At 38.9% G+C, this 22,364-nt stretch overlaps 1 long non-coding RNA gene across 1 annotated transcript; it reads left to right on the forward strand.

The window, feature by feature from the left end:
* Window positions 1-5,075: 5,075 nt before the first annotated feature.
* LOC128776666 (uncharacterized) lies at window positions 5,076-17,207 on the forward strand. Its single transcript, XR_008421846.1, has 2 exons — window positions 5,076-11,278; window positions 16,916-17,207. It is a non-coding gene; the product is annotated as an uncharacterized LOC128776666 (long non-coding RNA).
* Window positions 17,208-22,364: the final 5,157 nt, after the last annotated feature.

Raw genomic sequence — 22,364 nt, forward strand, 5'->3', positions numbered from 1 at the left:
GTTCCAGACATCATCAGGGTAAATGTGTGAGGATGCACAGATAGGGCAGCTCAGGATTGCAACGCAAGGGAATAGATAAACCCGGACTCCAGGAGGCAGGACTTCTGTCTTAAGAGCCTAGAGAAGGAGTCCAGGTTTGAGGGACTGGGATATCGGGGAAGGAGAATGAAATGGAAGGGTTCATTATAGGAGCTGGAGCAAAGACAAGGAGTCAAGGCTCAGCTCATAGAAAGGGAATGAGTTCACATAGAAGGGCAATGAGGACAACTTGATGCTGACCAGCCAAGCTGCTGTTTTCCTACTGCTTTCCAGCCTGGAAATGTTACTGACCCCATAGGGTGGGAAAGGGTTAGTGTTCATTGGAAGCTCATTAGCCTGACTTTGGGTTGGGGCGGGAGGGAAGGGTGGGGAGTAGAAATTAAGGCCCATACTGACCTTGCCCAACTTCAAGTTGCTTTATTGACACAACACCCCCAGAGTATCACCGTGTTTAATACTTCTGGTTCTTTTCCTGCTTTTCTAAACCTTCCTTCATACTCTTATCCGTTGCCTTCCTTCTCTTTACGTATCCCTCACATGTTGGAGTTCCTTAGGCTTATATTCTTGGTTCTCTTCTTTACTTCTACATACTCTTTCTAGGTGACCTTATCCACTATCATGTTTTCAAATATCATCTATATGCTAATGTGCCAAACTCATATTTCCCACTGCCTTTTTAAAAGCTTGACCTTGGCTCAGACACATCAATATGTCCACACCTGAACTTACCAGCTTCCCTAAAACCTGTTCCTCCTCTTTTGCTCATTCACTGGGTTGATGGCATCATTACACAGTTGCTCAAGCTGGAAACATGATTCATCCTCTTCTTGCCTCTCTCTTACCCTCCAAAAGCAGTCAGTTACCATACTCTGTCAATTCTGTTGCAGAAATAGTGCTCAAATGTTGTCTCCTCAGTTCACTCCTCTACCTGTGTCTTAGCTCTCAGTCTTTTCTCTGTCCTTCCCTGGTGCACAGACTTTAGCTGGCTTCCCTACTATTTCTTCTTCTGAATCTCTTCCCTTTGATAGTGTCAACAAACAACGATCATCCTGTCACAAATCCTGGTCAATAAGCACCTCCCTAGCTTCCACCTGATCATGTCCAAACTCGCTGGTGAATGGGACCCTTCAGAAGTTATCTGCAACATGCCTCTTTGCCTTTATCTCCTGTCACTCCCCCATAGTACCCAGTCTTCTATATCAGACATGTCTTTTCATACCTCTGGACCTTTGCATATGATGTTTCTACTCTCTGGAATGCTTCCTACCTCTTTTCATCAGCTCATGCATCCTTACTATTCAAGAGACAGTTCAAATGCCATAGCCTTTCCTGACTCTCCCTGGAAAGTGAGTTAAATCCTTTTGTACATTCTCATACAACATTGTCATGATAATTTTCTCTTATTAGAACACTTGTCACATGGACAATACTTTTCTGTCTCCTTCGCTATGTGCCCTTTTAACTCTGAGTTGCTCTAGGTCATGAACTCTCCTTTATGTATCTCGGCATCCTTTTGCCTGTCATTATACCTGAAGTGCAAGTGCTCAATACATGTTTGTGGATTAGTAATTTCCCAGTGAATGCTGTAGGAAGGAGAGATGAAGGAACGAAAGGAGAGAAAGAAGGAAAAGAAGGGAAGGAGAGAAGAAGAAGGGAGGGAAGGAAGAAAATGTACACCTAAAAGTACACCTAAAAGGGGATACTCCATTTTCTCGAGAACCATAACATTAGTGACTGTGTTTGCTAGAGGAAAGAAAAAAAAAAAAAAAAAAAGAATAGACTGTAACAACAACAACAACAAAATCTCACTCTTTCCCATTGTTTTCTTTGTCAATACCTACCTGAAAACTCCATTCCAGTTATTATGCTATTCAAAGATGAATGCATTGACAAAGGAAAAATATCTAGAATATTTCCCTGCTGCTAATGTGTAGACTCCAAACACAATAAAAGGTCTTCACAGGTTATGTTACCCTTTGTGGAGCCTGGGAGATTTGTCATCCAACTCCAGTACTCCCACCTCGGAGAGAAGCCGTCAACCTCTGCAGTAATTCCTACCACATGCTCATTGGCACATAGACTGACTTAACCATTCCATTGCTTCTTGACTTGTATTTTTAGGTGTAGTTAATTTGACTAGATTATAAATCTTTGGAGGGAGTGGTTATGCCTGCCTTATATATTCCTTTCTTTTCCCGGTTCTTGATGTGTTTATGTATCCAGAAACTATTTATTGAGTGCTAGGTGCTGGGGATATCACCCTGAACAAAACTGAAGATATATGCATTCTTCTGTGGCATCACAGAGGCTGTTGATATCAGCTATGATAATTCCCAGCCCTAATTGTCCAGACAGAGTCATAAACAGTGAGATTCTAGGCTGAAAGTGACCTACTAAATTGGAGTCCTACATGCTGTGACATAATCTTGCTGGGCTGGTCATGGGTGGAACCCTGGGGTGAATATGGAATATTGAACCAAGGCAACTTCAGCAGGAAGGCAGAAGAAATCACACACTGAAACACATTGTAATCCTAGGGATTTCCATTTATTATCTCCTTAACCTGTCATAGTATACTTTGTGACTAGATAAGCAAATAGTATTCCTATTTTATCGTTGGAAAACAAAGCCCAGAAATAAAGTAATTTGCATCCAGTAGTTTGCACAGCCTGGGTTTAAAGCCCCCATCTTCCCGTTGCTCAGTCTGCTGCTCCATTAACTGTCCATTGGACTACCACCTGAGAAATGCAACTTATCTGAGGCAAACAGAGACACAGGGACAAGCCCTAAGAGCCATGGTTGTTACTTCTACTAAAGGATAATGGTTGGAAAGAGTAATCTTTTAAAACTTTTCAGTAACGCCTAACTAGCTGAATAGCGATGTGCAGTAGTGATCTCGGACTGAGAGCATTTTATTTTTGAAATATATAGACCACAAAACTTCAGAAATACTTTTCATATGTGCATACTAATTTTTTTCCTATTAGAATAATGAGGCCTGGCAGTATATATTGCATTTAATTATTTTCTTTCGTTCTGGAAAGCTAACTCCTTCAATTGATAAATTATTCTCTGTAGAGAAAAGTGAAGAAGAATTTGACTCAATATTAAATATTTAAACTTTATGTAGATGAAGAATATTGCATCTATCAAATCTGATCTTAATACTTTTAGAATCTTAGATTAAAAGGTTTAAACCTTTTTTTGGAAACTGTGAATGTGTGGTTAACAAAGAAAAATCATGAACTCTATTTGATACCACACATTACAACCCTTTTAAAAAAAATTTTTACTGTTTTTATTTATTTTGAGACAGAGAGAGACAGCATGAGCAGGGGAGGGGCAGGGAGAGAGGGAGACACAGAATCTGAATCTGAAGCGGGCTCCAGGCTCTGAGCTGTCAGCACTGAGCCCGAGGCAGGGCTCAAACCCACGAACCTTGAGATCATGACCTGAGCTGAAGTCGGACGCCCCACAGACTGAGCCACCCAGGTGCCCCACCACCCATTTTTATACAAGGACTGATTAAGTATAAAGACAATGTCTGAATAACATTCTGAGGCAAGAGGAATATTTGATATTAGCCCAGGTTAGTGCACTGTCCTTACTGCTATCCATTCACCTTTACTGTGCTCTAGGTGGGACTATAGGAGTTCATTGCATCTTTTATCCAAAATTCATGTATAAGTGTAAGTCATTTAGGAAGTTTGCAGAACATAATTCACAGTAAGAAGAAGAAAAACAGACCTCAATTTGCAATAGAGAAAAATTATAGATAGATTTGTGTGAAAAAAAAAAAAAAACCTTTAGAAAATTATCATGAGGACATGAATCCCATATATATATATATATATATATATATATATATATATATATATATATAAATACTACTGCTAATGTTTTTAAAAAGGCCCACAGTTGATCCATATTTCTCTCACATTAGGAGACCGGGAAGAGGGACATTCTGGACACCTGGGGCTCTTGAGTCAGAGGTCTACCTGGCTTTTAGTCCCAACTCCCTCTGTTCCTGTGTAACTTCAGCAACTAAGTTTCGGGACCTTAGTTTTCTCATCTTTGTAAAAATGAAGGGAACAACAATCATCATCCCAAAGCGAGGGTTGTGAAGACGATTAGAAATATTTTAAGTAGAGAGTCTTCTGTAACATTTGACAGAGAACAGATGTTTTGACAAACACACAAAAACTCTTAGCTATTATGAAGCTTAAAGGAAAGAGGAGACTCCAGGGCCAGATAGAAGAACTCAGTGGTAGAACTTGGCTGGGGCAGAGGATGGAGGGGTGGATAAGGTAAGCCAAACAATTATTCAAAACACAAAGAGGTTGGTAATGGCTTGATCCCTAAGGAAGACAATTGATGTAAATGGGACAAACTCTGGCTTCAGGGCAGAAGTAGATTCCAGTATCAGTTGTGACACCTACAGGGTGGAGTTTGTTAACCTAGGCAGGTTGACCATCCTCAGTGTCACTTTTCTCCTCCAGTAAGTAATACAGGGAGCCACGCACAAAAGATACCCTATGCTGTTAGAGCACTGGTCTTCCAACCGAGACGCATCTAGACTGTCTTTGTCCCCTAGATATATAATGTGAGCCACAGATATAGGCTCCATATGTAATGCGAAATGTTCTAGTAGCCACATCTAAAAAAAGATAAAGAGACGGATGAAATTAACCTGAGTAATATATTTTAACTCAACACCTGCAAAATGTTATCTTTTCATCATGTCATTGATATAAAAGTAATTATTGATTTTTCTGCATCGATTGAGATGATTATGGTTTCTGTGGTTTATTCTGTTAATATAATGTATTATGTTGATTTCCAGATAGTAAACCAATATTTCATCTCTGTGAAAAATCCCTCTTGGTTATGCTGTTTAAACACACACACACACACACACACACACACACACACACACACGGCTGAATTTAGATTGCTGAGGATATTTGCGTCTATATTCTTAGGGGATATTGGTCTGTGGTTTTCTTAAGATATCTTTGGTTTTAGCAAATTGGTCTCATAAAATAAGAGAATTGGAAACATTGGAAAATGCTCCTTCTTCTAATTTTTTATAAGAGTATGTGAAGGATTGGTATTAATTCTCTATTATTAATTATAATTATAATTAATTAATATATAATTAATTCTCTATAATTCTTTATAAATGTGCAGAATTCACCAGTGAAGCCATCTGGGCCTGGGCTTTTCTTTGGGAAGTTTTATTTTGTTTAGTTTTTTTTTTTTAATGTTTATTTATTTTTGAGAGAGAGAGACAGCACGAGTGGGGGAGGGGCAGAGAGAGAGGGAGATAACACAATCTGAAGTAGACTCCATGTTCTGAGCTGTCAGCACAGAGCCTGACGCAGGACTCAAACTCATGAACCGCAAGATCATGACCAGAGCCGAAGTTGGATGCTCAACCAACTGAGCCACCCAGGAGCCCCTCTTTGGGAAGTTTTAAAATTGCTAATTCAATCTCTTTGTTATACGTTTATTCAGATTTTTTTATTTCTTCTTATTTCTGTTTCAGTCGTGTGTGTTTATGTGGAAGTGTATACATTTCATCTAGGTTTCTTTAATTTGTTGGTCTACAATTTCCAGATCCTCTCTTTTATTCCTGATTTTAGGAACTTCAGTCCTTTATTTTTTTCTTGGTCAGCCTAGCTAATGGTCACTTTTGTTGATTTTTTTTAAAAGAACTAACTTTGGATTTCATTGGTGTTCATTATTATTTCTATTCTCTATTTCATTTATTTGTGGTTTAATCTTTATTAGTTTCTTCCTTCTGCTTGTTTTTGTTTTAGTTTATTCTTCTTTTGCTAGCTTCTTAAGGTAGAAGTTTACATTATTGATTTGAAATCTTTATTCTTTTCATAAATGCAAGCATTATAGCTGTTCCCTTCTGACTGCTGTTTTAGTTGAGTCTCATAAGTTGTGGTATGTTGTGTTTTGTTTTCATTTATCTCAAATTATTCTGTAATTTGCCTCGTGATTTCTTCTTTGACCTATTTGTTATTTAGGTATGTTTTGTTTAATTTTCGCATATCCATGAATTCTCAAATTTATTCCTGTTATTATGACTTGAATTTCATTTGATTGTGGACGAAGAATGTATTTTGTTTGATCACATGCTTGTAAATTTATTGAGATTTGTGTTATGGCTTTTAAACATATGCTCTATCCTGGGGGGAGGCTCCATGTGCACTTGAGAAGAAGATCTACTTTGCTGTTGTTGATTGAAGTGTTCCATAGATAATGTGTTACATTTAATTGCTTTACAGAGTTCAAGTTTTCTACTTCCTTGTTGGTCCTGTGCCAAGTTGTTCTACCCATTACTGAAAGTGGGTTATTGAAGTTTCCAAATATAATTGTTGAGTTGTCTATTTTTCCCTTTATTTTACGCATCATATTTCATGTTTGGGGGGACTTTCTTGTTAGGTGCATTATGTTTATAATTGTTTTGTCTTCCTGATGGATTGTCCCCTTTATTATTATGCCCCCCCTTTTTTTGTCCCTAGGAACAAATTTTGTCTTTAAGTCTATTTTGTTGGATACTGATGTAGCCACTCCAGCTTTCTTTAGGATGCCATTTGCATGGTGTATATTTTTCTATTTTTTTTTTACTTCCCACTTTATCTTTGAATCTAGTGTGTCTCCTCCAGATGGCATGTAGTTGGATCAAGTATGCTCCATTCTACCATACTCTGCCTTTCGACTAAAGAGAGACACACGTTCTTATTAGAAGAACGAGGCTCTCATTATTACATAAACTGTACATTCATTGCTCTATTACAAATTAGTTAATGAGAACTAGCATACTTAGTCATCTTTTTATGATTTATGAAAATGGGTTATTTATGTTGGACTTCTTTTAATCTTGACTATTTTTCATAATCTTAGAGGATTCATTTTGTAACATATTTCTCAATGTTTTTTATAATATTTCTTGCAATGCTTTTTAGCACATTGATTTGAAATAAAAAGGTAAAGACAGAATTTCTCTGCAAGAAAGTGTGATTTGGCGTATTGGTTTACCAATAAGGCATATGATGGACAATTTCCATAAATTGAGCTAAAAATGCAGCTCCACAGCTTTAATTTCATATATATGTATAAAATTCAGGGAGACAGTATAATGGGAATATGAGTTCAAAGAGAAAAAGGAAAGGTCTAAAATTTACAAAATAAACTTTTACATATATATTAATATATTTTAATAGCTGGTCATGGATATTACATTATTATAGTATTCAAATTTCATTGGACATATTTAAAATGATAGTCATTATATTTAAATATATGTTAAAAATTACATCCTTTGCAACAATTTGAACTTAGGATAAAAATTTTTAGATGACTTAAAATGCACAAGACACTTAAAACTGTTTAAATATAGAAGATATTTTATTTTCTTTAAACAATGTTTTTAACGTTTATTTATTTTTGAGAGAGAGAGAGAGGGAAATGAAGAGACACAGCATGAGCAGGGGAGGGGCAGAGAGAAAGGAGATACAGAATCCGAAGCAGGCTCCAGGCCCTGAGCTGTCAGCACAGAGCCTGATGTGGGCTCAAACTCATGAACCGTGAGATCATGACCTGAGCTGAAGTGGGCTGCTTAACTGACTGAGCCACCCAGGCGCCTCTAGAAGATATTTTAAATGTTCAGTGGTTCTTAAAGTGATTCTTGAGGGAAAATGTTTGAAGACTAGGCACAAAGAGCAAAGGTACTCCAAATTCATCATCTCTAAGTTGCCTTATTATTCCCGGTGCCAATCAGATCACCATGATTGAATGAATGAGTGAATGAATGAATGAATGAATGGTAACATTACAAATTATATACTTGCTGCTTAAAAAAAAGGATGGCCCTGGAGGTAGATTTTTCCCTATCTGGGTTAGGGAATTATTAGTTGGTAGGTGGAGAGAGCAGGGTCCTGATGGAAATGGGGAAAAATAATCTTCACTACTGACTTGAGAAGACTGCCCTGAGTGACTAGCTTTGTTTGCCAGTCCCCAGGAATGTGAGAGAAAGCCTGAGACCTAGATTTAAGGGGGGCCAGCCTGGTATTAAGATCCATACATAGCAATCACCTTGAATTCTACAAGTATTTTGTAAGCATCTATTTCCTGTCTGGCACTCTGCTGGGCAGTGGTGAAGAAGACAGGGTACATGAAGGATACATGTAAATTAAGAAGTCTAGGGGAACCTGGGTGGCTTAGTCAGTTAAGCGTCCAACTCTTGATTTTGACTCAAGTCATGATCTCAGGGTTCAAGAGTTCCAGCCCCAGCCCCACATCAGAGTCTATGCTGACAGCGCTGAACATGCTTGGTATTCTCTTTCTCTTTCTCTCTCTCTGCCCTTTCCATGCTCTCTCTCTCTCTCTCTCTCTCTCTCTCTCTCTCTCTCCCTTTTTCTCTCATAAGTAAATAAACTTAAAAAAAAAAAAGACTAATGAAGTGGGATTAATGCTTTAAGGGGAATACATTAAGTTACTGTTACTTGACCATTTTTGAGCTACCAAAAACTGCTAATTCATTTGTTTCAACCCGCACGGTAAGTGTAATTCCAGATGAAAGAACCATAAATCCTGAGGGATTCACTAATTAGGGAATGTGTTGTGCAGTCAGTGCCATTTGAACTGAACACCGAAGGATGAGAAAGAAGGAGAGTGGATGGATGGGTGGCAGATAAGACATTTGAAACACCAGGATCAACAAGCGCAAAAGCAGAGAGGACAGAGGGTACACGTGTGTTCTGGAAAGGTGCATAGGGTTTTTTTGTGTGTTGATGTCTGAGATGTGTGGAAAAAAGTAGAAAGGAGCCTGGGACTTATGTTGAGTCCTGTAGGCCTAAGAAAGCACTGTTGAATCAGCAAGAGGAAACCACTGAAGATTTCCCAAAAGGAGTGTTGTGAACAGATATAAGCTTTAGAAGAACTCAGGTGGATGACTGGGGAGAGGGGAAGTTGAGACTACAGGCAACGAGATGCTGAGGAAGCTCCTGTAAAGACAGGATGTGTGTAGTCAATATGTAGAGGAGTTGTGAAGTAGGATATAACATTTCTCTGATAGAATCATCATAGTCTGGTCAATGATTAGGTTGAAGAGTTAGTTGAAATAGGTATAGGGTCACGTACAGGGGAGAGAGTAAGCTACATGGAGATATCCTGCAATGGGAGTGGAATTCTTGGCTAGCGGTCTTGACTCTGTTGGTACACCGATGAGAGCTGAAGCCATGAAAGTGGATGCAGTTATCGGGGAAAGCTGTCTTGGGAGAGCAGGGAAACCGACTATGAGCAAAATGACAGAGCAGGGGATTAGGAAAGAGTCTGTGCCCTATGCTTTACCCCATTGTATCTCCATCATAACACTCGTTCACCTGAGTGTCCACCCTTGGCAAGTATATGAGACCTCCAAAAGTAGGATGTAGATCTTGTCCGTTCCTTGGCATCCTGCAAGTTCACACATAGTCAAGGGGTAGCCACTTAAAAAAAAAATCCTTTTTGGACCATACTCAAACATTTATGGAATGCTTTTCAGGTGCCAGGCATTGTCCAAATGCCACTCAGGGGCCCTTCCATTTCATATTTTGCACATGTGGAAACAGTAGGGTGAACTTGTTTAAGGTCACAGGTAGTGCGTGGGAGCCTGGATTTAAACTCAGGTGATCTAATACCAGAGGCCACCTGCACCTAACTCCCATGCTATGGAATAAGCAGAGTCAGAGTGACATCTGCATGTCACTTGGCAGATTAGAATTTTTGTCTAGACAATTCAAATACCCTCAAAGTAACTGTGAGATGGAAGGAGGGCACAATATTATTACTGAGTAAATGAAAGCTAAAGCTAACTGAATCCATGAGGAAACACACCTAGTAAGTGGCCAAACTAAGCAAAACCACTATATTCTGAGTTACACCCCATGTCCTATTTCCATCTCGACCCTATGAATCCAGTTGCTTACCCTATCATTCAAGAAGATGGAATGCCTCAGCAGGTGTCCAGAGGAATCTGGGGACAGGGGCTATGGAAAAAAGCGAGAAGACTTTTTGACTAGCAGGATCTACTTCCTTGAGGGAATTAGGAACACTGATCTGGTAAGACTGTAATATGCCTGTGGGTCTAACTTGCTGGTGAATACTAACATAGTCTCTCTTTTGTTAATGATCACGAGTATTCAAAATTTAGGCACAACACATGTATAAAAAATATTGGTTTGTTGACTTTAAATGTAAATGAAAGATAATCGATTGATTGATTTATTCATCCTTCTTGGGGACATAATCTGGAATCTGTCCATGGGGAAACATCAGACATCCCTTGACAGTGTAAAGGCCCCACCCTATTTAGAGGCCTCTGTGGTTGGTTCATTTACCAAGAAGCATAAGATGTGCCCTCTTAACAGGAGAATGGAAAGAGAACAACAGGTACTGAATTTCTGTAAGCATTTGTTTAATCTAATCCCCTACCACACATAGACTCTTCTCTGATGGCTGGTCTCCTTAGATAGGAGAGACTCACAAAAGATTTCAAAGGAACTGAAAATGAGATTGATAATAAGCTTTATACTTGTGTTCAGCTCATTCCAGTTTAGAAAAAAAAAAGTCCTGGTGCATCTGACAGATACTGCCTTGCTTAAATTTCATGAATCAGAGGCAGGGATGTTCTGCCATTTCTCTGCCATTATACGAGATTAGCTATCTTGCCAAGTCTCACCGTTGCCAATATAGACTCAGAAGCAACAAATACCACAGAGGATTCAAAGATGAAAAAAATCTCCTATTTTTTAGGTTAAGTGCAGACATATTTATTTATACAGAAGGTGAAACTCTATCCTCAATGTAGCCTATATTTATTTAATCTCATGACTTCTAAAATAAGCAATGTTATGATGATTAAAACAGAGGCACCTGCATTCTTCCTGTTTAGGGAAGGATGGAATGAAGAAAAGGAATTCGGTAGTTCTTGTCTATATATTAAGTAGCACAAAATACAAACTGTTAACAATTTATAATATTAAATATTATCATTTACCTAGTACTCTCTTACATGTAAGGTGATAGTCTAAACATTTAATCCACTTTACAACTCTATGACAAATTGTATTATTGTCCTCATTTCACAGGTGAACAAATGGAGGCATAGAAGTGTTAAGCAGCTTGCCTAAAACCACAGAGCTAATAGTAGAGCCAAAATCCCAGAGCTCCTACTCTTAATCTGGTGGGTTAAAATTGTTGAGTCCAATGACTTTGTCCCCACTGAACTGAACAGACTTCCAAGAAGCGGTGGGACTTTATAAAATCTTTCAAAGACGGGAGTAAATTTACAAAAATGGAAAGTTAGAGAACTTACAATGCTTGTCAGTAAACCCTCTCTTGTGTAGCTTTGAGGGATTCTCCTTCCACTTATCTCAGATAAGTTTAATTGAAATCTGGAACAATGTTTGTCTATGCACCAGAGTCATGACTGTGTCTCAGGTCTGTGAGAAGATGGCTTTGTGCTGGGATGGTTTTTCCTGTTGATCTTACTGAAATAGGGAACACCGATTCCCACTGATACATTCTGGACCACTGAGGGCACCCCTTGAACACCATACAAATGGATGCCATTCCTTCTTTCTTCCCTTCCTCCCTCCTTTCTATTGTCTAAGTCAGTGAAATTACTTAAAATAGACAGGCTCTGTGCCAGGTGCTGATGATTAAATAAATATATATGTAAATAGTTCCTGACCTTTATAAAGACTCAAACATGGTTTTAAAAATGGCCATCTGTTCATGGTATAAGCAGGTGCAAAAGCAGGAATGGTTACTTCAATTTGGGACATTGGGAAAGGTTTCATAGAAGAGGTTGTACTGGAACTAAGCCCTAAAAGATGTAGGATGGGGGTGGGATGATCAGAGAAGAATTAGAAGAGCATTCCAGGAAGAGGGATCGGCAAGGATAGCAAAGGATTGGAGGAGGAAAACAGTAGGACATGTCGGGGGAAGTGGAGAGAAGGCTACCTGAATGGGGGCAGAGTGTGATGTGCAGCCATTAGAACGAGGCTAGAGAAGCAGGTAAGGGCCAGACCAGGAGAGATGAAGACAAATCTCATCACTGAAAATCCACTTGCATGACCTAAACACACCTGTGAATAGTGATCATATTTTAAAAATTCCCTGCAGTTCATCTAAACTTCAGGGTGCCAGGAACACTGGGTACTTTTACTAACATTATGATAGCCTCCTAACTGGTCTCCTCACTTCTGCTTCTGCTGTCTTACAATCCTTTCTTATTACCCTTTCTCCTGTAGCTTCTGTTGCATCCACGTGCATCATTCACTTGCTTGTAACCTTTCAGTGTCCTGCTTGCATTCGCCTACGAGGTCCTGCGTGATCCACCATGAACTTGCACCACTCTCCCCCTCTCTCACAACCACAATGGTCTTTCAATTTCTCAAACGCCCCAAGATGTCCCCTGGCCCAGAAGACTTTTCTCCCAGCTGCGTGACTGGCTTCTCCTCTTTTATGTCTCATCTAAATGGGATTTCCTCCAAGAGATCTTCATGGACCATCTGCTGCGGAGTACCTCCCTTCTTCAGCCATCCTTTATTTCCTTAATAGCACTTATCCCCAATCTGTAAAATTTAGTTAATTAGTTAATTTTATTTTCTATTTATTTCACCAAATGTAAGATCCATGATAGACTAATGTCCTACCTTGCTTTGATTTATCCCCAGCTGGTTCCTAAGTCCATGGCACAGAATAGACTCTCGAAAAAAATAATTCCATGTTAAATGAATACAAATATCTATGTAATCATAAAAAAAAACATAGTGATCTTTCCCCTCTTTTCCTTAAAAAAGAGAAAAGTCTAGACTACTGATTCCCAAGCTGTATTTTATTCAGTAATGAATTTAGGGGAAAAAAAAGAAAAAAGAAAAGAAAAGAAAAGAAAAGAAAAGAAAAGAAAAGAAAAGAAAAGAAAAGAAAAGAAAAGAAAAAGAAAACAAGAGGCAAAATGTGTTGCCAAGATTTTATTATTAAGTCAGTCTACATATAAACAAGATCAACACCGCACACTTTGGCTTCTTCTTCGGGGCTGTCTGTGGTGGTGACAGCCAACTCTTGCTCAGAATTGTGGCCCCCCTCAGACCTCTGGTGAAGCTCAAGACAGTTAAAACAAGGACCAAGAGGGGCGCCTGGGTGGCTCAGTCAGTTAAGCGTCCGACTTCAGCTCAGGTCATGATCTCGCAGTCCGTGAGTTCGAGCCCCGCGTCGGGCTCTGGGCTGATGGCTCAGAGCCTGGAGCCTCCTTCCGATTCTGTGTCTCCCTCTCTCTCTGCCCCTCCCCCATTCATGCTCTGTCTCTCTCTGTCTCAAAAATAAATAAACTTAAAAAAAAAACACACACAAAAAAACCCAAGGACCAAGAAGTTCATCTGGCACCAGTCAGACCAATGTGTCAAAATTAAGTGCAACTGATGGAAACCCAGAGGCACAGGGCGGACAGCAGATTCAAAAGCCAAGACTTTGATGCCCAACACTGGTTACAGGAGCAACAAGGAAACAAAGCACATGCTGCCCAGTGGCTTCTGGAAGTTCTTAGTCCACGAGGTCAAGGAGTTTTAAGTGCTGCTGGTGTGCAACAAATCTCACTGTAGAGAGATTGCTCACAATGTCTCCTCCAGGAACCACAAAACCATTGTGGAAAGAGCAGCCCAGCTGACCACCAGAGTCACCAATCCCAATGCCAAGCTGCACAGCAAAGGCAATGAATAGACAGCTTTTGTGCATGTCGTATTTTGTTAATAAAACCATAAAACTACAAAAAAAATGCACACTTTCTATGTCTATCATCATTTCACCAGACAGATGAGTGGAGAGCTTAGGCATTCCAGACCAAAGACACTATAAACCCACAGAGATGGAAATACTATGATAGCTTTGACATAAATCAATAAGATGGTTGGAGGAGGATAACCAATCAAGATTTGGAGAATTTGGTAGGTTTAGATGATGGAAAGCTTCATGTAGTATGCAAAAGTATTCGGACTTAGAGAGGGAGGAGCTCTATAGGATAAAAAGACTTTTAAGCAGGAAAACTACATGGTTCAATTTGTATGTAAAAATTATCATCTATGGCGATGTAGCAAATGACTTGGAGAGAGATGAGATACAAATCAGAGAATCAACTTAGAAGGTTGTTACAGAACCTACTAGCAAGGTGGGGGATCAGGCAATGGCAACTGAGGACGAAAGGGAAGGAATGTGTCTTTGCAATTAACTCTTGGAATGATTTCTGCTTTAACAGTCTTGCTTCTAGTTTTGGCTTGTATCATCTAGCTACGGGCTTTCAAATATATTTCCATATTTTTTATCTGCTGGCCTCTTAGCTACCTTTTTTGATGATGTATTTTTTTTAAAAACCACTAAACTATCTAGCTTTCATTGTGAGGATAAAAAGAATAAATGGATGTGAAGGCATTTTGCAAAGTACTACACAAATGGAAACTATTTTTATTACTAGTAAGTCAATTTAGTCTACAAAGAGAAAAAAATCATTTCCCCACATGTAAGCTCCCATAAGCAGACTCCCCAGGCAGAATGAATCACTCTTATAACCAGAGCACTTTTTTGTACTTCTATCATAACACCTCCATTAATTATAAATTGTTTATGCATTGGCTTTCCCTTGTAGCATATAAATCCTATAGAGGTAGGGAGAGAGTCTTATGAATCTTTGCAACCTGGTTTGTGGTAGACAGTAAGTGCTCAGTAAATGTTAATTGCATGCATGAATGAATGATTAGTTCCCAGGAAAGGATGAAGGCAGGTTGGAAGGAGCTGATGGGGACTTCATAAGTAAAATAAATAATAGAGTAAATGTGTTAAAGTAAGAGGATTCAGAGTGATTGGTGATCATATATTTTATTTTAGTCACGAATATACACATAGATTTACTGAACTGCCAAAGTACCGTACTAAATTGCTCTTAGTAACGTTAAATATTTTGTAACACTGATAATTAAACAGTATTGTACTTTTGCAATATTTTTGCAGTATTGTATTCTTTGTCTATTCATTTGGCAGATCTCTTTCTGATGACTGATAAGTACAAAGCACTGTGCTATGGTTTTTAATTTTTTTCATGTTTATTTTTGAGACAGAGGGAGACAGAGTGCAAGTGGGCGAGGGGCAGAGAGAAAGGGGGACACAGAATCCAAAGCAGGGTCCGGGCTCTGAACTGTTAGCACAGAGCCCGATGCAGGCTTGAACCCCGTGAGATCATGACCTGAGCTGAAGTCGGACGCTCAACCGACTGAGCCACCCAGGCACCCCATGGTTTTTAAATAGTCTATTCCAGTCCTCATGAAGTTCGCAACCCAGTGGAGGGGAGAGAAAAGGACCTGTTCCAAACCAAAGTGTCTTAGGGATTTTACATATTTTATAATAATAATTACCATGTATCAAGTATGTCTTATATTCATAACAGCCCTGTCAGGTAAGCATTATTATGCTCATTTTCCAAAAAGGAACCCAAACTAAGGGAATTTTATTAATTTAGCTGGGATCATCAAGCTAGGAAAGGACTGAAGCACATCTATTGGTAAGAAGGGAGTGCATCCAAGGTAACTCATCAAATAGCAATAGAATGCCAACAAGGACAGACATATAAAATTATAATGAATTATAAATGTTAAAGTCCCCACCCTCACGGACTTTTTGGTTCTGGGGGAAAAGTTTAGAAAAATGAACATAGTCGTAAAGTGAGATTTTCACCAAAGACTGACAGATCTTTAGAGGGAAATGGTTCTCAGGGGCTGAACAGCATTGTAGTGTGGGGTGAAAAGTGTCCTGGACTTGGGGGTTCAAGGCCACTATTTAAGACCTCATTCTTGTTCAACTGCTTGGGGGACTGTAGGAAAGACACTTAAATTTCTGGGCTTTACTGTCCTTATTTGTTAAATATGAACAATAACAGGTGAGGTTTCTACCTTATTTTAAGAATTAATTGGTTGAGATAAGGGAAAAGCAGCTTCTAAAGTGCAGAACAGATTAATGATAAAGAAAGCCATTTTTTTAGAAACATCCTTTTGGTAGAAGAGCCATCAAGTAAGAGAAAGCACAGAGAAGTGATTTATGAATTCTTATCCCTAGTACATAATCTGGTGCCTGTCACCAGTGCTTAATAAATCCTTACTGAGCTTAGCTCCTGAATGGCTGAGAGAGAACCGAGAAAACCAAACCTTCTCTCCTCCAGCTAATGGGGAGGACCCAACTTCTTCTTGCCACATTGTGAACACCTTAAGCGGTTGTCAATAAATATATCAGTTACAATCCAAAGTGCCATTTGAACTGGATATTTTTGCTTGTTCATTTCATTGTTTTTTCGGAGATACATGTACGTGACTGTGTATGTGTGTCCAAAAGAACATATTTGGGGGTTGTGATGACTGGTCCTCATTTCTATTTGATTCTGTTAAGTATCTGTTTGCTCCTCTCTACTGGTAAGCACTCACAGCCCGCAGCAGTACTGGGGTCTAGACTAGTACCATATATCCTCCATAGATGTTTATATTTCAACAGATACTATAGACATAAGCTAACGGATAAAGCTTAAGCCTGGTAATGCTATGCATGAGCCAGAGAGAGGATTTATTTGAGGAAGGCAGGCTTACTTAGCAGCATCGAACCACACACCCACAGGCAGTTATCTATCTGCTTATTAAGACTAGCTTTTAGTTTGGATCATTGGCTGGACACGTACACGCCTCTGCTACCGATATGAGCAAATGAGCAAGCCTGAATCTTGTGTGTCATTACAATATTGTTATCAGTTAATATTAGTCTGATCACCTAAAATTCTTTTTTCTAGGAGCGCCTGGGTGGTTCAGCCGGTTAAGTGTCTGACCTCAGCTGAGGTCATGATCTCATGGTTTGTGGGTTCAAGCCCCACATCGGACTCCACACTGACAGCTGGGAACCTGCTTCGGATTGTGTGTCTCCCTCTCTCTCTGCCCCTCCCCCACTGGCACTCCGTCTGTCTCTCTCTCTCAAAAACAAATGAACATTAAAAAAATTTTAAAAATAAAATTCTTTTTTCCAGCTTTCACTTTATTTAATGTGACTCAAAATTGTTCTTACAATAAAATGTTAATACAAATGAACATTCAGAACTTCAGTTTCCATTGAATCATCCATAGATGATTTTTCCCTGTTTCTCCCACTAGTACAACTAGTTACCCCTGACTTTATATATAAAGCAAACATAGACTGCCTATTAGGCAAAAGAAGAGGAAAATCTGCCTAGGAACCTTGGAACCCAAGGAACAATGAGGTAGTGAGGTCCTTGGGTTTTCTTTTTGCCTTTTATATCCCAAAGTTGGAGTTGGAGAAGCTAGAATACTGGAAAGCCAACAGGTACAGGGGGAGAAAAGCCCCCAAATAGCCTGCTCTCTGAAACCAAAGGACCAAGAAAAGGACAGTCTCACATCACAGACAGTTTTTAAACAATAGCTGCTCTACTCTAGCCAAACACCACAAGAAAGAGATTGTGGCCCCACTTCCTACCCATGTCAACAAAGACCAGAGGTAGCCTAGGGCCCCACTCTAGCTAGGACATAACAAGGTACCCCTCCACGCACTGGATGGCGTTAGAGAAGGACTTTCATTCCTGCTGAGTAGTGGTGGAAACGCCTCACCCCCCATTCCATCCACAGTGTCATGGGAGACTGTGTGTGAAACCTGGACTTACACCCACACCCTGCAATAATGAGGCTTACCTCCTTCTCCCCGCTGCTGTTGAGATATCACTTCAATTCTCCTAGTTGTAGGGCTGTGGGAAAGACACTTAGTGGGCTGATTTCAGAAGAGTTCGTGGATAGTCAAGATTTTACCAGTGCCTCATTATACAAACCCTGTGGTGACATTGGAGGACATGTGGGGAGAATTTATGAAGTAGTCTTACTCCTCCCCTTTGAGGGAGTTGGGGGAGGCCTCCTGGGAAGTTGGATATCCCACTTCTTCCCAGCAGTACCATGGAGCTCCTCCCCCTTTCCCCCTCCTCAGGTGTCAACAGAGGCCAAGTGAGGAACCTGGTCAATCTCAATGGGACAGTAAGGAGGCAACACCCTCCTCTTCCTCTACCAAAGCAACACCATAGAAAGCTCACTAAAACAGAAAGCTGAAATAAATTTTTTTAAAGTTCATTTATTTTTGAGAGAGAGAGAGAGAGAGAGAGACAGAGACAGAGAGACAGAGAGACAGAGTGCAAGCAGGGAGGGGCATGAGAGAGAGGGAGACACAGAATCTGAAGCAGGCTCCAAGCTCTGAACTGTCAGCACGGAGCCCGACGTGGGGCTGGAAATCACGGACCACGAGATCATGACCTGAGCCAAAGTCAGACGCTTAAACGACTGAGCCACCCACGAGTCCCCAGAAAGCTGAAATGAAATCTTGAGTTTCTTAACAGAATACTAAGAATGTCCAGGTTTCAGCTGAAAATAATTTGTAATACCAAGAACCAGGAAAATCTCAACATAAATGAATAAAGACAATGAGTGTTAACACCAAGATGATGAAGATGCTAGAATCTGGGAAGTCTTCAGATATTATTTCTTTCAGCTTTCTTTTCTTTTCTCTCTTCCAAATTCTGGTGCTGCAAGTGTTAGAACATTTAATATAGTCACACAGGTTCCTGTCTGTCGGAACGGTGTCTGTCGGTCGGTCTGTCTCTTCATTTTCTTCTCTCTGTTGTTCAGATTGGTAAATTTTTATTGTTTTTCTTCAAGTTTACACATTCTTTTTTTCCATCTCTTCTGTTCAGCTGACAAGATTTTAAAACAGCTGTCCTAAAAATGCTTCAATGAGTAATTATAAGCATATTTGACACAAATTAAAAAATGAAAGGCTCAGCAAAAAAGCTAAACTTTAGAACTTCTAAATACAATAACCAAAAATAAAAAAACTCAGTGGATGGACTCAACAGCTGAATGGAGGGATCAGAGGAAAGAATCAGTAAATCCAAAGAAAGAACGATAGATGTTACTCAATCTTGATAGCAGAGAGAAGATAGACTAAAGTAAAAGTGAACAGAAGCTCAGGAACCTGTGTGATAATAAGGAGAGACCTAATATCTGTGTCACAAGAATACTGGGAGGAGAGGAGAAAGAGGCTGAGACTGGACGGTGAAGAAATATTGGCTTCCCGAGTTTGGCAAAAGACATAAACTCTATAGTTTCAATAAGCTGACTGAACTCCAAACAGGATGAACTAAAAAAAAAAAAAAATCCACTCCAAGATACATTATGGTCATACATCTAAAAAGTACAGATGAAGAAAAACTCCTAAAGCATGAGAGAAGCAATACCTTAACTATACAAGAAAACAAACAAACAAACATTCATTCAAGGGACAGCTCATTTCTCTTTTGAAATCACAGAGGCTGGAAGAAAGTGGCATGACATTTTTTTTACTACTGAAAGAAAAGAACTATTAATGCAGAATTCTAGATCTGTAAGAATATCCTTCAGGAATAAGAGGGAAATCAAATATTCTAAGATAAAGGAAAACTAAGGAAATTTGTTTCTAGGAGAACTACTCTAAACAAATGGGTAAAAGAAATTCTTTAAACAAAGAAAGAATTTTGGAATATCAGGGAAGGAAGAGGAACGTGGTAAGCAAATACATGAGTAGCTTTTCAGTTTCTTTCTTTCTTTCTTTCTTTCTTTCTTTCTTTCTTTCTTTCTTTCTTTCTTTCTTTTTCTTTCTTCTTTTCTTTCTTTCTTTCTTTCTTTCTTTCTTTCTTTCTTTCTTTCTTTTTCTCTTCTTTCTTTCTTTCTTTCTTTCTTTCTTTCTTTCATCTCTTGAGAGACAGAGAGAGAGCAAGTAAGTGAGGGACACAGAGAGAGAAAATCCCACTAGGGGCAGAGAGAGAGAGAAAGAGAGAGAAGTGGAGTTCACCCGGGGCTTGTGTTTTACCTGGAGCAGGGCTCCTGTTAACTGGGAGCAAGGCTGAAGCTCACCGGATGTGAGCCTCCAACTCTTCAACTGTGAGATCAAGACCTGAGCCCAAGTCAGATGCTTAATGACTGAGCCACCCAGGCACCCCCTTTTGAGTTTCTAAATTATGTTAAATGATTGAAACAAAAATAGTAGTACTGTCTGATATGGTGCTAAAGGTCTGTAGAGGAAATATTTAAGACAATTATATTTTGAGTATAGGAGGGTAAAGAGACATAAAAGGAGTAAAATGTCTATATCACTCTAACTGGTAAAAATGTTGACACCAGTAAATTGTGATGTCATGTATGTATCACATAGAACAGCCACTAAAAAACTGTGCAAAAAGATATACTCAAAGGCACTAGAGATCAATCAAAATTGAATTCTGAAAATGTATCAGTAGCCCATGAGGAAGGCAAGAATAGAAAGCAGAGAAATGAAAAACAGAACAAACAGAAGAGATGGAATTGAATGGCGAACCTAAATACTAACATATCAATACTTATTTTACAGGAAGCAAAACTCATGGAACTAGAAAGCAAAATTGACAAATCCACAATTATACTTGGAGACTTCAATACTCCTCTCTCAACAATTGACAGAATGGCTAGTCCGAAAATCATCAGGGACATGGAAGAACTCCGCACCATCAACCAACGAGATCTAATATACATTTACAAACCATTCCACCCAACGACAGAATACACGTTCTTTTCAAGCACCCCAGGAGACATATATTAAGCCACTAACCATATACCAGACCACAAAACAAACCGCAGCAAATTTATGAGAATTAGAATTACCCAGAGCATGTTCTCTGACCACATAGAATCAAACTAGAAATCATTCACAGAAAAATAACAAGAAAATCTCCAAACACTTAACAACTAGACAACACACTTTCATTTTTTATTTTTTGAGAGAGGAAGTGTGAGCAGGGGAGGGGCAGAGAGCGAGGGGAACAGAGGATCCAAAGCAGGCTCTGTGCTTACAGAAGAGAGCCCAACATGGGGCTCAAATTCAGGAACCCTTGATATCATGACCTGAGCTGAAGTTGGATGCTCAACTGACTGAGCTGCCCACTGCCCTGGACAACCCACTTTTAAATTACCCATGAGTCAAAGAGGAATTCTCAAAAGAAATTTTTAAAAAGCACACATTAGATGAAAAGAAAATAAAAGTAAAAATTTGTGAAGTGCAGCTAAAAAAGTGCTGAGAGGAAAATTTATAGCACTAACTGCTTACATTAGAATATAGGACAATTCTCAAATTAATAATCTAAGCTCTCATATCAAGAAATTAAAGGAAAATAAAAATAAACCCAAAGCAAACAGAAGGAAGTAAATAATAATAATGAAAGCAGAAATTCATAAGATTGAAAGCAGAAAAAAATAGAGAAAATCAATGAACAAAAAAACTGGCTCTTTGGAAAGATCAATATAATTGGGAAGCTGCTAGCAAGCCTGACAAAAAAGAGAAGAGATTCAGATTATCCGTATGAAGAATGAAACAGAGGATATCACTATAGATCCTGCAGGCATTTAAAAGATAATAAGTGAATGAGTCCACACAGAAAAAAATTGCCAACTTAGATGAAATGTATCAATTCCTCAAAAAGCACAAACTGTCACAATTAATCCAACAAGAGAGATAATTTGAAGAGTCCCAAAATACTTAAAGAAATTGAATTGGTAATTTAAAAACCCTCAAAAAGGAAATCTCCAAGTCCAGATGTTTTCACTGGATTATTCTACCAAACACTTAAGGATAACTAACGTCAGTTGTACACAACCTCTTCCGGAGAAAAATTAGAAGGTAATACTTTCTTATTCATTTTGTGAAGCTAATATAACTCTGAAATGAAAATCCAAAAAAGACAGTATAGAAAATGAAAACTATAGATGAATATCTTTCATGAACATAAACATAAAAATCTTAAAGAAAATATTAGCAAATAGAATCAAGCAACATACATAAAGAATTATGCTTCATGATCAAATGATATTTATCCAAGAAAGCAAGACTTGTTCAATGTTGGAAAATCAATCAGTGTAACCATATATTAACAAGTAAGGAAGAAAAATTATATGATCTTCTCAATTGAGTGCAGAAAAAGCATTTCACAAAACTCAACGCCCTTTCATGATTAAGACTTTTTTTTTTTCCAGAAAAATAGGTATACCAGAGAACTTTCTCAACTTGATAAAAAGAACTGACAGAATATCTACAGTTAGCATTATATTTAATGGTGAATGACTGAAAGCTTTCCCTTTAAAACTGGTAATGAGACATGGATGTTAGTACTTATCCCATTCAATCAA

The sequence above is a fragment of the Panthera pardus genome, unplaced genomic scaffold (genome assembly GCF_024362965.1).
Source record: "Panthera pardus isolate Hobbes unplaced genomic scaffold, ASM2436296v1 HiC_scaffold_13, whole genome shotgun sequence".
NCBI classification, from domain to species: domain Eukaryota; kingdom Metazoa; phylum Chordata; class Mammalia; order Carnivora; family Felidae; genus Panthera; species Panthera pardus.